Source organism: Rattus rattus, chromosome 3 (genome assembly GCF_011064425.1).
Source record: "Rattus rattus isolate New Zealand chromosome 3, Rrattus_CSIRO_v1, whole genome shotgun sequence".
In the NCBI taxonomy this organism is placed as follows: domain Eukaryota; kingdom Metazoa; phylum Chordata; class Mammalia; order Rodentia; family Muridae; genus Rattus; species Rattus rattus.
In genome coordinates, this window is record NC_046156.1 from 148,703,871 (window position 1) to 148,716,415 (window position 12,545).

Below are 12,545 nucleotides of genomic sequence, written 5' to 3' on the forward strand. Positions count from 1 at the left end.
AGTAAACATTGGTATTATGGTCTTGAGAGCTTACTAACAGCTTTAAAGTTGCTAGTTGTCTGAAAATCAGGCTTATGGGACCATATTTACTATGTTGGCTCCAAGTGTTGCAACTCTATGAATTTACATGTCCTTGAAGGATCATATACATCAAGTAAGTATACAGATCCAAAAACCAAGTGCTACTAATGCCATGAAATTTACAGATACATACTTACACACACACACACACACACACACACACATATACATACATTTACATCTATGCTTTTAGCAGTTACACTCACTTAAGAAAGTGTACGCCTTTGTAGTTTTTGGTTTGACAGGGGAAAAAGTAGTGATTAAATTAGTTAGCAGGACAAGTCACGGAGCAGATGTTTGCGACAGTGTGACAGTTGTCTGAGCGTGGAAGAGCAGATGCAATTGAGATATACTGGCTTTCAGCCCTGACCCAGGTGGTGATTAGGGTCCAGCCCTTGCAGGCTTCTTGCTCAGGTTGTTCAGTGCTTGTTTGAAGTGTTCAGTTGTTCGGTGGTTGTCTAGGTTGTTAGTTGTAAAGAATTGGCATATAGGAAATGAAGGAAGTGGTCCCTTCTCCAAAGAGAAGAGACTACTAGACCTTCCGATACCTCTGGTACAGCAGTGGGGCCTTTGTGTAAATAAGCTACTGGTGGGGAATGGTGCACATTTGTATAAAGTCTTACAAGGTGGAGAGAGAAAGGGGATTTCTTAATTCCTCTGTTCTAACATGTTTTATGGTATTTGATATTTTACACTGTGAGAAAAGCTCCACGTAGTACTACTAACACTCTGTGTTACAGAACTGTCCTGAAGAGGTCTGTGAGTGTAGAGAACAAAGACTATTTTGTGTTCACTGTGCTGGCCTGCACAGAGTCTAGGGATTTCAAATTCTTGCATGAAAGCAAATAGCCTGCAGAATTTTCCTGGGTACATCCTTGGTGGGAAGCTGCACTAACATTTTATATGCAAGTTTTTTACCATAATATTTTTATTATTTTTTTTTTTAGAATTCTAAGCACATTACAGTGTATTTTGATTATATTCATTCCTTCTCTCCCTTCTAACCTTCCTACATCCATGCCAACCTTCCGCCTCTTCTCAACTTCATGTCCTTTAAATTTTTTGAGATGTAGTTCATGTATTTCACTGTGTTCATTTTCTCACTGAGACCTGAAAGGGTTTTTATTTAATTTGGTCAATGTCACTGTGTGTGGGTAAGGTTATAAGAGACTCTTGGAAGTTACTAACAGTTGTCAGTGGTCATGTGGGTCAAGTACAAGTGCTCTTAACTGTTGAGCTATCTCTAGTCAGACCTGGAATGTTGATTGGTAAAAGTTTACTCATTAGCAGTCATGGACTTATTTTTCCATGGGTTCAGACCTGAGACTCTTAGATTTGTAGAACTAACAAGCATCAGGTGAAGCTGTGATGCAGAGAATATATGGAAGCAGATTAGCCATTAAGAGGCTCCAGTTGACTTCAGTAGAGCTTCCAGGAGAGATCAGACACCCAGAGCTGCCTTTTATATGGCTTAACTACAAAGCAAGACATTTGTAATAGTATACAACTTCTCTAGTAATTAATTTAAATTAAAAGTAGTCCAGCCATCCATTCACCAGTGTTTAAGTGAATTATGTACTTATTTTAAAAAGTTGTTGAGTATAGACATGAATACAGTAGCAAGATTTGTGCCTCAAATATACGCTTTAGAATTATAGCATTTATTTAAACATAGCTGTATGAACATTCATTTATTCATGCACAAACTCAAAAGAAAGAAATAGAAATCACCCAAAATTATTTTACAGGAGTATGAGAACCCTATTGAAAGCAGAGAATGAGAAGAATGTAATATGGCAAGAAGCTTCCTTTTATAGGTGCTTGGTAATGCTTGAATGAAGTCAAAGTTTAGTTTGACTTTTTTGAAGACGGCTAGCAGTATACTTAATTTTTGTATATACATTATCGAAAACTTATCACTTTTTTTTGCAATATCTGTCTTTAAGGATAGGTATTTTCTTTCATGCGTAAGTGCCTATGATATGTGTTCGTGTGGAGGCTAAGCAGTGTCAGTATCTCCTTACTTGTTTTCTGCCTAATTTTCAGAGAGATTTCTGAACCAAACTCACTGATTTCAGCTAGATATTGGTCAAAACCCCAGAGATCCTCCTGTCTTTGCTTCCCCAGGATTGACATTTGAACTCAAGTCTTCCTACTTGTATGATGTTCAATGAACTAAACTGGCATCATCTCCAGCACACCAACAATGCCTTAAAAATTACATTTATGTATTCAATTATCTTGTGTGTAGGCATGTATATATGCATGTGTTTGGACACAGGCATGCCACACTGTGCAAAGTGGAGGTCGAATACAAATTCACAGGAGTCTGTTCTTTTCACTATATGGGTCCTAGGATTGAGTATCAGACATGTGTGGTAAGCATTTTACCTACTTGAGCCACTCCTCTAATAAATGCCACAGAATCACCTTATTTTGTCAGTTTGTATTACTTTATAATAAATTCATGGGATATGTGCAGATTAGCACATGAAGCAGAAGCTGGAAACTTAAAACCTTGCATTGGAAAATCTAGTATTGTGTCTGTTTGGATAATGACAGAAAAGAGAACTACATCACTTTCTAAATACTTTCCTCCCAAATTAGTGCTTTCTTATCTTAAATATTGCTAGTCTTTGTTTTGAGTCAAAATCAATAGAAATCTAATTAATAAAGAAACAAACCCCCATGAAATATAAATATGACAAGGTAGGAAATAACTGGAGTCTGACCATCTTTAGTTTTGGTGCTTGTTTGTTTGTTTTGTTTGATGCTGTTGATTGTCCCTAGAGCTGGTACTGCTAGCAAGTGATTCATTTGCCAAACTTAAATCGCCTGCAGCATCACGCGAATTTTTTTAAATGCAAGAAGAGTTAGAGAGTGCACTTGTCTCTGGTCGTTCCTCGGCCTCCTTAAACTCATATGAGTCAGCTTTGCTACTCTTCAGAGATCAACGCTGTGGTTTCAACCCAAAGTGGTCTGAGACTGTACTTTACACACAAGTGCAGCTGCCAGCACATGTGTTGAATTCTACATAATCACTCATGATACCTGCAGTCAAGTACAAACCTGTAGCTTCAGAGGAATCACTGGTCACAGAGCTTTGCTTAGTCTACTTTTTAGTACTTCTTGCCTGTTGACTTTCTGCTCCTGAAGTTATCTAGTCTTAAATAAGTAGAAAATGTTTATGTTTTAGGACTTAGGGGTTACATTATGGTTCCTCTTTGTTCATGCATTTAAATACTGGATGAAAATGAGTAAATAGCACCCATCAGAATCATATAGGACAGAGTAATACCGGCCTCTTAGTAACTTCTAGAATACATTTATCAAATAGGGTTTGCAGGTTGGTGCTGTGTCATGAAAAAACTTATTGTAGGATTGGGGTTCCAGAGCCTGTGGATTGCATCTCTGATATAGTTCCAGCTTTGATAAACAGGATGTGTTACAATAAGTATCACTTTTATTTGTGTTTTAACTTAGTTTTAGTCATGTCTTGAAAGGATCATTTAAAATTAAGTAATTATGATATAATAATTCTCACTATAGTCTATAATCTTTAAATATGCTTATTTTATTAGTAGGTCTAAACTTAGTCTTTTTTCAATCAAGTGTCTCAGTTTACAGAAAGCAAGTGAGTTTTAAACAATGTATAAGAAGACTTTGGCTCATAAATAATCACACCATCAAGGGAAGGGGGGTTACTATGTTGAAAACCACTTTATCATGTCAATAACCCAAGCAAGAGCTTTTCTCCCAATATGTGGATTTTCCACATAGCTGTTGACACTTGAGCACACCTGCTTTTCAAGACTGCTTTAAGGATAGGTTTTTTATCTTTACCCTGCTTTTATATTACATCCTTATCTTATTTCCTAGTTCAGAGATGGGCATAGGGATTTTAGAAAGTGCTTTGCTCAAAATCTGCTTTCCTACACATACTCTTTAGCAGGATAGGCCTTTTGGATCTAGCTGCCACATGTTGATGAGTTGGTTTTCCCGTGAAGCTCCCCTCAGCAGAAGCAGGTATTTGGGAAGTTACTAGAAATGTTTAAATAGTCAGTAGAGTGAGTTGGCTCAGCAGGTAAAGGCATCTTCAGTCAGGACTGGATGAACTGAGCCCACCCTAGAGATTCTACATAATGGAAAAAGGAAAACTACTTCCTGTGTGTTCTCTCAATACATGCATGGAAAGTGCCACAATTCTCCAATGATGGGAATAACCAGTGTTACAGAAAGTTAATTTAAGTAACTGTTTTCAACTCTAGATTTTAACAGTCGTTTTGGAAGGTAATATATTTAAATCCAAACCCTTTATTGTCACACCTGAATAAAATGAATGAAATATTTTGAGTTTCTATAGAAAGTTTCAGAAATCTGTTAAATATAATTTGGAGATATTTAACTGTTACATGGTGTTCCTTTGATGTGACTAGAATAATATGTTCCCCAGCCTAAGGTATGGTTGCTTGTTGCGCCAGCACATACTGACAGCACAGTTGACAACATCGACACAGACAGGAAATTTCACTTGGTTTCACCCCCATAAGGGAGCTACAGGGTCTTCAAAGCTTCTAGGAGAGGAGAACTATACTTCTTCCAGAGCAGCCATATAGGTTGTCTCAGTCCTGGGCGGTTAGCCCCAGGACCCAGGAACCGATGTACAAATCTAAATGTATTCACTGTTATATATACATGTGTGATATGTGTGTGTATGTGTATTTTACATACTTTGTTAACACATAGCACAGGTATGTGTGTGTGTAATCTAGAGGAAACATGGTGAGGAGGGCGTTTGGTGAATGATGTGATTCATGGAGTTTGTATGAAAATTTAAAAAATTACAAAAATGATTTTTAAAAATACTCTTCAGTATGTAGTTATGTTTCACTTTTTAGTAATAATGAATACTTTTTATATAATTTGCCTTTTGCTCCCCACTTGGTTTTTTACTTTTGCAGTCATCATTCATTAAATCTGCCAGTACCAATTATCAGTACCCAATTCGTTCATTTTCTTATCAGGGTCTTACTTATAGCCCAGTCTAATCTCAAACTCAAGATCTTCCCTTTCCTCAGCCTGCCATGTGCTTGGTTTACAGACATGCCCTCTGCATCCTCCTAAGAATAGGTGGTCATACATGTTTTGCAGTAATGTCAGTTTATTGATAATTTGCTCGTTTATCAGTTAGAAGTTAAGTCTGCTAACTGAATGTAATACCAAAGCTAATGTACGTTAAAGAAAATGATTACCTTTTACTACTAGCCGTGAAAGCAAATGCACATCAGGACCGCTACTATCAAACAGACTTACTTAACATCATGAAGGTAATGCAATTAGTATTCGTGATAATTTTGTTTGGCTACAAAAAAGCCAGACATGAGAGGTTGAGCTATTTGTTGTATATTTTGTATTTTATTGGAATAGACTTATGTATTATTTGGTTGATTTAGTAACCCTTGAACTGATTTTTATGTAGAAATGTTTCTGCATTAAAGCTAACAATTACCTAATAAAAAGAGGTTGAGCCATAGCACCACAGAAAGAAAGAAAAGAAACCTAATTAAATCCAAATCACAGTAAAGCCAATTGTGGCTTATATTAGCAATTATTGATTTATTAGATAGAAGAGGGTATGATCTAGCGCAGCTCAGGTTGAACCTGAAACCCACTATGTAGACCAGGCTGCCTCTGAACTCATAGATCCACACATGCCACTGCTCCCAAGTATTGTGATTGAAGGTGTACACTACCATACTCAGCAAACAAAATTCTTTATTAATCATAATTTTAACTATCAACTATGTTTTCTATTATTTTTAATATCAATTTAAATTTTCATAATTTTATCTTAAAATTATACATTAATATGTGATTTGGAGGTATCTATTAGACAAACAAAAGAAAATATCTAGTAGTTATATGCAGATATGTCTACTCTTGATACTGTGAAATGTAGCTATGATTGGATGATAAAGCAATCTCAAAGATTTTTATTTATTCTCCAGCCAAAGCAATGAGAGCCACTTTGCTACAAGGAAAGGGGAAACAGAAGAGGAGAAAAGTATTTTCAATTCTAGTGCACACTTTGAGTTACATTTCATTTCTTTTTCTTTTCTCAAAGAAGCCAAAACATTAATTTATTTTTTCTTTTTGTATTTTAAAGTTTTTTTTTTTTTTTCTTTTTTTCGGAGCTGAGGACTGAACCCAGGCCTTGCGCTTATAGTGCGCTCACCACTGAGCAACCCCAACCTCCCCTTCTTTTGTATTTTAAACATACCCTTTTCAGATGTATAATTCTTTCTTATTTTGAGACAGAGTTTCTCTGTATAGTCCTGGTTGTTCTGGAACTCACTCTTAAACTAGGCTGATCTCGGTGGCACTAGAAACTACCTGTTTCTGCCCTGAGGTGGGGACTAAAGCAGGCCATCATTGCCTGGCCTCAGTTGAAGGATTCTATGACTAGGCAACCTCATGTTGAATTGTTTGCTACAGATCAGCAGTTAAGAGTGGCTTCAGGTTGGCACAGGCTTTTTTCCTCTAGCTCTGGGAAAGAGATCAACTCTGTCCAGAAACAACAAATTCATTCCTTGAAAGTAGAGGCAAGGCATTTCCTGGGATCTTCTTAGGGAAAAAAGTCTGGAGGAAAGAACTAAAACCAACATATTGCAATTTTTTTTCTTGTTTCGCTTGTCATCAGAATTCCTTTTCCATCCCAACTATCTTGTTGGGACTGTTGGTGATCAGAATGCAGGTTATAATAATGAGAGCAGTCTGAGAATTCTGCTATTAGAGCTGTAATTCTTGCAGCTGTTATAGGTCCCACTAGATGTTACATAAAAAGCTGCAACTTACAAGGCCAACTGCAAACTCTGTTCTAACATGGTTCTCTCAGAGAACACAGAAGAAATTTCAGAGAATGTGTTTGTTAAGGATAAGCTCCTAGATATGTTGTAATTAAAAGTAGTGACTCAAGATATCCTTTCTGTGTCCCTCTGTTAGAGCAGACCTGATAACTAAATTGAATATTCTTATCTGAAAATGCTTGGGATCCTGCTGCTTCAGAATTCAGGAAGGCTTTGATGTCAGCTGCTTGAATCAGGATTTTTTTTTACACTCAACCTGAATACATTCCCTGTGTATATTTTTAAAATTGTTGGTTGCATTAGCTTTAGTAGCAACAAAAATGAAATCCAGTGTTAAGGGTGGGTTTAACATAGTGGTGAAACATGTGCCTAGCATGCATGTATCCTTTGACTTCACTCCCTCAGTAATTGATTTAAAAAATAAAGAGAAATAATACATTATACTTTCTAAAAATTAAAACCATCAAACACAACAAACATGATCTTAATAAACTCATGGAAAAAAATGTCTTATTTGGGAAAATATTGTTCCATCACAAACAAAATGGTAGTTAGTAGATCTCACTGTGCCCATTCCATCTGATGGTTACTTATCCTTGAGCTTAACTTTGGAGTCTCCATGTGTGTACTTTATAAACACTGAGTAGATTGCCTAGGGCACTGGAATTGTCAAACGTAATATGGACTTTTGTTCTTTTTAGTCGCTTTGTACAAATTCACTGCCACCTATGTAGTGTGGGTTCTTTTAATCCCAGCTCTGTTCCATTTAGCAAGCTCCCAGACAGATAGGCTGCTAGGTTCCTGTCTCAATTAAAGAAAGAAAAAACACAAAGAAAGAAAAACCTATTTTATTCCTCATGCTATCTCAAGACCTAGAATTGGAAAACTCAAACTAATCATGTTTTTAGTTACCTAATAAATTTCTATCACTGAATCTACAAAGTAGTACTTTAAGCACTTTTTGGGGGAAAGGTTCTTTTATAAAATGTTGATTTATATGGTCTCAGTTAGTAATCTGAGTGAGTGTGAGTGTGTGTGTGTGTGTGTATGTGTGTGTGTGTGTGTGTCTTTATGTGTGTAGTAAGACAGGACAAGAGAAGGGCGTAATTCAGCATTTTGAGAGGCTGAGTCAGGAGGATCCTAAGTTTGAACCTCCATCTCTTGTATATAGGAGTTCCCAGGCCAACCTGAGCCAGCATAATGAATCTACAAAATCATAACTAAAACAAGCACATTTGCATGGGTGCCCTTGAAGCAGGATTTATATGCAATTAGTCAGAAAAGTGGTAGCTACTGAGCTAAATGTTTGGTGAGAGAAGGAAAATAAAATAAGCACTTTTCAGCCTTATACACCCTAATCCTCAGACTAGAAAAAGGGCTCAATGGTTAAGTAAGCACTTGCTTCTTGCCTTCCATACCCACACCACACAACTGCCTATAACTCCAGCAATTCCAGAGTGTCCAGTGCTCTTCTGGTACTTCAGTTAGCCCTCAGATGCAGTTTATATGTACAGGCAAACAAGAGCATGTACACATAAACATAACAAAATACATTAATTTAAACAAATATGACACTGGGCCAATTTTTAAAAACAATCTAATGAGCAGGCACTACTACAATGAGTGGATATGTGATATGGAGGGTGGGAAATAGGGGAGGCCACAGTGGAGAAATGGAAGAGAAAGCAACATGCATCATGCAGTACTGTAGAGAGGGAACTAAAAGATGGGTGGTGGTGGAAGAGTGGTGGACAGGCATGAGGAGGCCATGGAGAGGTCCAGGCCAGTTCAGTTGCTTGTCTGTGTCCATGCCCCTACCATAGCCACAGTCTGTGCTAATATCTGTGGTTTCAAGGCTACCTAGTTGTATCTGCCATTATGTGGGCTGCTACCTGAAAAAGCTTGATGTCCATGTACGTAATGGGAGGACAGAGGACAACAGTGGAAATAGATTTCCCAGTTGTTGCCACCTGAGGACTGAGACAGTCTGGCCCAGGCTACCACCAAGGGCCAGTGTCTGGGCTCAGGTTCTGCTGAGCTAGGGTCTATGTTGATGTCTGTGGTCTGGGCTGCCACCTGAGATCCTGTGGATGTCTGAGGGCTCTGTTGCTGCCAGGGCACATACTGATCTGAGTGGCCTGTGCTACCACCTGAAGCCATGATGACAGATCTGGCCATGCCACTGGGGCCAAGTGACTGGGTATGTGATCCTGATGCTACAAGATAGGACTGTGTTGATGTCTGAGGCCCATGTTACCACCAAAGGCATGTCCCAGGTCTGGGGGTGCTGCTTGAGGTCATGTTTTTGTTTAACACTTATGTTGAGCTGGCCCTGACCCTCTGGTCACCTTTGTGTAGGAGAATCTGCCTCCCCAGTTTGCCTGGGCAGCACAGCATCCCAGAAGCTGGGTGTAGATGAGCCAGCCAACAGTGTGAACTCATAAGAGCCTGGCTTCCCCTTCTGTCTGGGGCAGTGGAAAAGCGGTTCTGGTGGTGCAGGTGCAGGAGAGTGGGTAGGCTGATCCAGCTTTCCTCAGACCCCATCCTGGGCCTGAGTTGGCTCCACCTAACATCCTATCTCCTCTATGAACTGAGCAAGGGAGGTCACCCCTGGTGATCCAAAGTCAGAAAGACTTCCACATACAGGCTACAACAGGATAACTGAGAGGAGTTCTAAAGTGGAGGATCCAGTATTGATACGTAAAGAAGGGAAACCAGAGCCTTGATCCAGAGCAAAGACTTATTTCAGTAACGAGGGATTTGCAAACAAAAACTATTTGGGACAAAGAATATGCTGTGTGACATCACATACACCAGCTTCCATGATGAAATATTTCCTATTTTATTTTTTATTTTTGGTGAAAGTTAAAAGGGTAGAGGTGGACAAGTGGGGATTGTAGGATGGCGATGTAAAACTATGAAGAATCACAAAGTTTTAAAAAGGCTTTAATTTCTTTTTTTTTTTTGTTCTTTTTTCGGAGTTGGGATCTAACCCAGGGCGGCTTGTACTTTTGTGGCAAGCCGCCCACTGAGCTAAATCCCCAACCCAAGGCTTTTACTTATGCAATATTTAATACCATGCTTGCCGCATCGATCAGATACAGCACCAGCGAGGTATGGTTAGTATACAGCAAGAAAGTAAATCAAAGTCTCTGATATCAGAAAAGTAATATTAGTTCAGTAACCTTCTTCTGTGTCCCCTCATACTAGAATCTCCTTTAATAGTAAAAGTTACTATAATAAATAGTACTATTCAAACAGTAGCATGCTGTGAATATCCTGGTTTCTAAGCAAATTGTAAATCAAAATTATCAAACATCTCATCTTAATTATTCTGCAGAATAAGATATGTTAAATATTTAGATGTATTCCCTAGAAGATATTTTATTCCAAGTGCCAGTACTGGATTGTGGTTCAGCTTCTGCACATCCACTCCTAGATCTGCAGAACAGGGAGCAGGGGTGTTTGTTTGTTTGTTTTAACTTCAACTTAAACTCAAACAAGAAACAAAAATCTATTGGATAGACTCTTGGAAAAGCAGATCATACTTCTTTCCCATTTTGTGTCTTTTATATATGTTCTTATACAACATACATACTCATTTTTTTCATTTTAGAAGCTTGTAATATTTTTCAGGTCTGGGTGAAGAGGAAGTGGACCAGGAGCAGAAAGTAGAACAATGTTAGCTGATGTGAAAGACTTTAAAAAGTTTTAATAATTTGAAAGCTTTTATTTTAAACAGGCGGTCTCCAGTAAAAAGTTAAATAGATGTGTCCTGGTTGGTAACTGCAAAAGGAACAAAAAGACAAGCAACTTAAAAAAGATTATTTATTTTATTTATATGAGTACACTGTAGCTAAGTTCTTTAAACATACCAAAGAGGATTGGATCTTGTTAAAAAATGTGGTTGTGGAGCCACCACGTGGTTGTTGACTTCAAACTCAGGACCTCTTGAAGAGCAGTCAGTGCCTTAACCAATGTGAGCCATCTTCCAGTTGAAAGTGGTTCCTCAAGGGGGAAGGTGTCCAGTTTTGGTCTCTTGACTCCCCACACAGGCTATTTTAGTGATGAAATCTCAATTCGAGGTTCCTTAGATGATTCCTCAGGCTGTGTCAAGTTGACAGCTGAAAATTCAGAAGCAGTCATCAACCTTTAAGCTGACCATTTTCACAACAATACTATGATTAGGTCTAGTTACTATTAGTTCTATTACATCTTTTGTATTCTAGAGTTTACTTGGAATCTTATAATAAAGGGCTTCCTTGTTATGGTATAGCCATCAATAAAGATCACAAAGTTGAGAGACTGTTACAGTGGTACAGGAAAAAATTTATTACCAGAAATAAATGTTGGATTGGATTTGGCACACGGGCCTTGAAGTTGCAAGCTTGGTATAGAACTTTAAAAGATGGATGTAATATTCCAACTCTAGGAATGATCTCAAAGAATAACACATATGCATTTTAATGGCTTCAGAATTGAAATGCCAAGTAGTGAAATGGAATCCTGTGTGTGGTTCTCCCAGAACATCTCCTTCTTGTTCATTTTACTATTCTGATAGCAGAATATGGTCGCTGATTCTATTATCTACCATCTATATGTTTGTTTCAGCAGAATCTTCACTGTATAGTTTTTGGCTGAATTGAACTTGTTGTGTAGACTGCTGACCCATAACTCATACAAAAGATTTGCTCACCTGCTGCCTTCTGAATGTATTAAAAGGGATGTTTTACTACACCACTCTCCTCCCCGATATCTTTTAAATAGCACTAAATGCAAATCAGAACAAAAAGGGTCTGTTCATGCCTCTAGGAGTCTGAACAGAGGTACAGAGCAGAGAATACATACAACTTAAGAGTAGTCTGCAGAGTGGAGTGTAGTGACAGTATCAGTTCGAAGCCACTGGCTAGATTTGATTAGTACTGATTTTAGCCACAGAGCATTAAGACTGAATCAGCCTTTTAAGATCAATTCTTAACTGTACAGGTAAATATACAAAAAAATGAATTTATTTTAAGTATATACTGGGGGCCTTGTTTTAAAGGAAGCCATGACATTGCTATTAATAACCATCATAATCACACTAATACATAGAATACTCTTTGTCTTCTCTTTTCATTATATCTGGTACCTGTTAGAATGTAGTGTTAGCTAGTCAAGTTATAGCCTAGTTAATAGAGCGTGGTGCTAATATCAGAAAAGTATTTTACACTCCTTCATTATCATTTCATAGCGTTTCATAAGTCAGTCCAACATGGACTTTGGTTAGGTTTTATGTCTCCAGCCCTCACAAGAATTAAGGTGCTGTCTGAGCTCTGCTATCTGATGTTCTGTAGCTATCTGTTTAAGGTCTCTATATTGGCAGAGTCTACCTCCTATGATTGGGTTGATTTCATTTTCGGTACTTATAGGTTGTATAATTTCAACTGTTAGAGTTTGCTGTTATGTCCTTCATATAGACTACCTCATTAATAAACCGGCAGTAGCTGATAGATTCCATTCATGAGTTCTCAAGTGTCTTCGACTTTCTTTGTTGTAGCAGAGAACACCTGGCTTCTGTTTCAACATTGTATCACATCAGCCTCAAGTGAGTCGTTA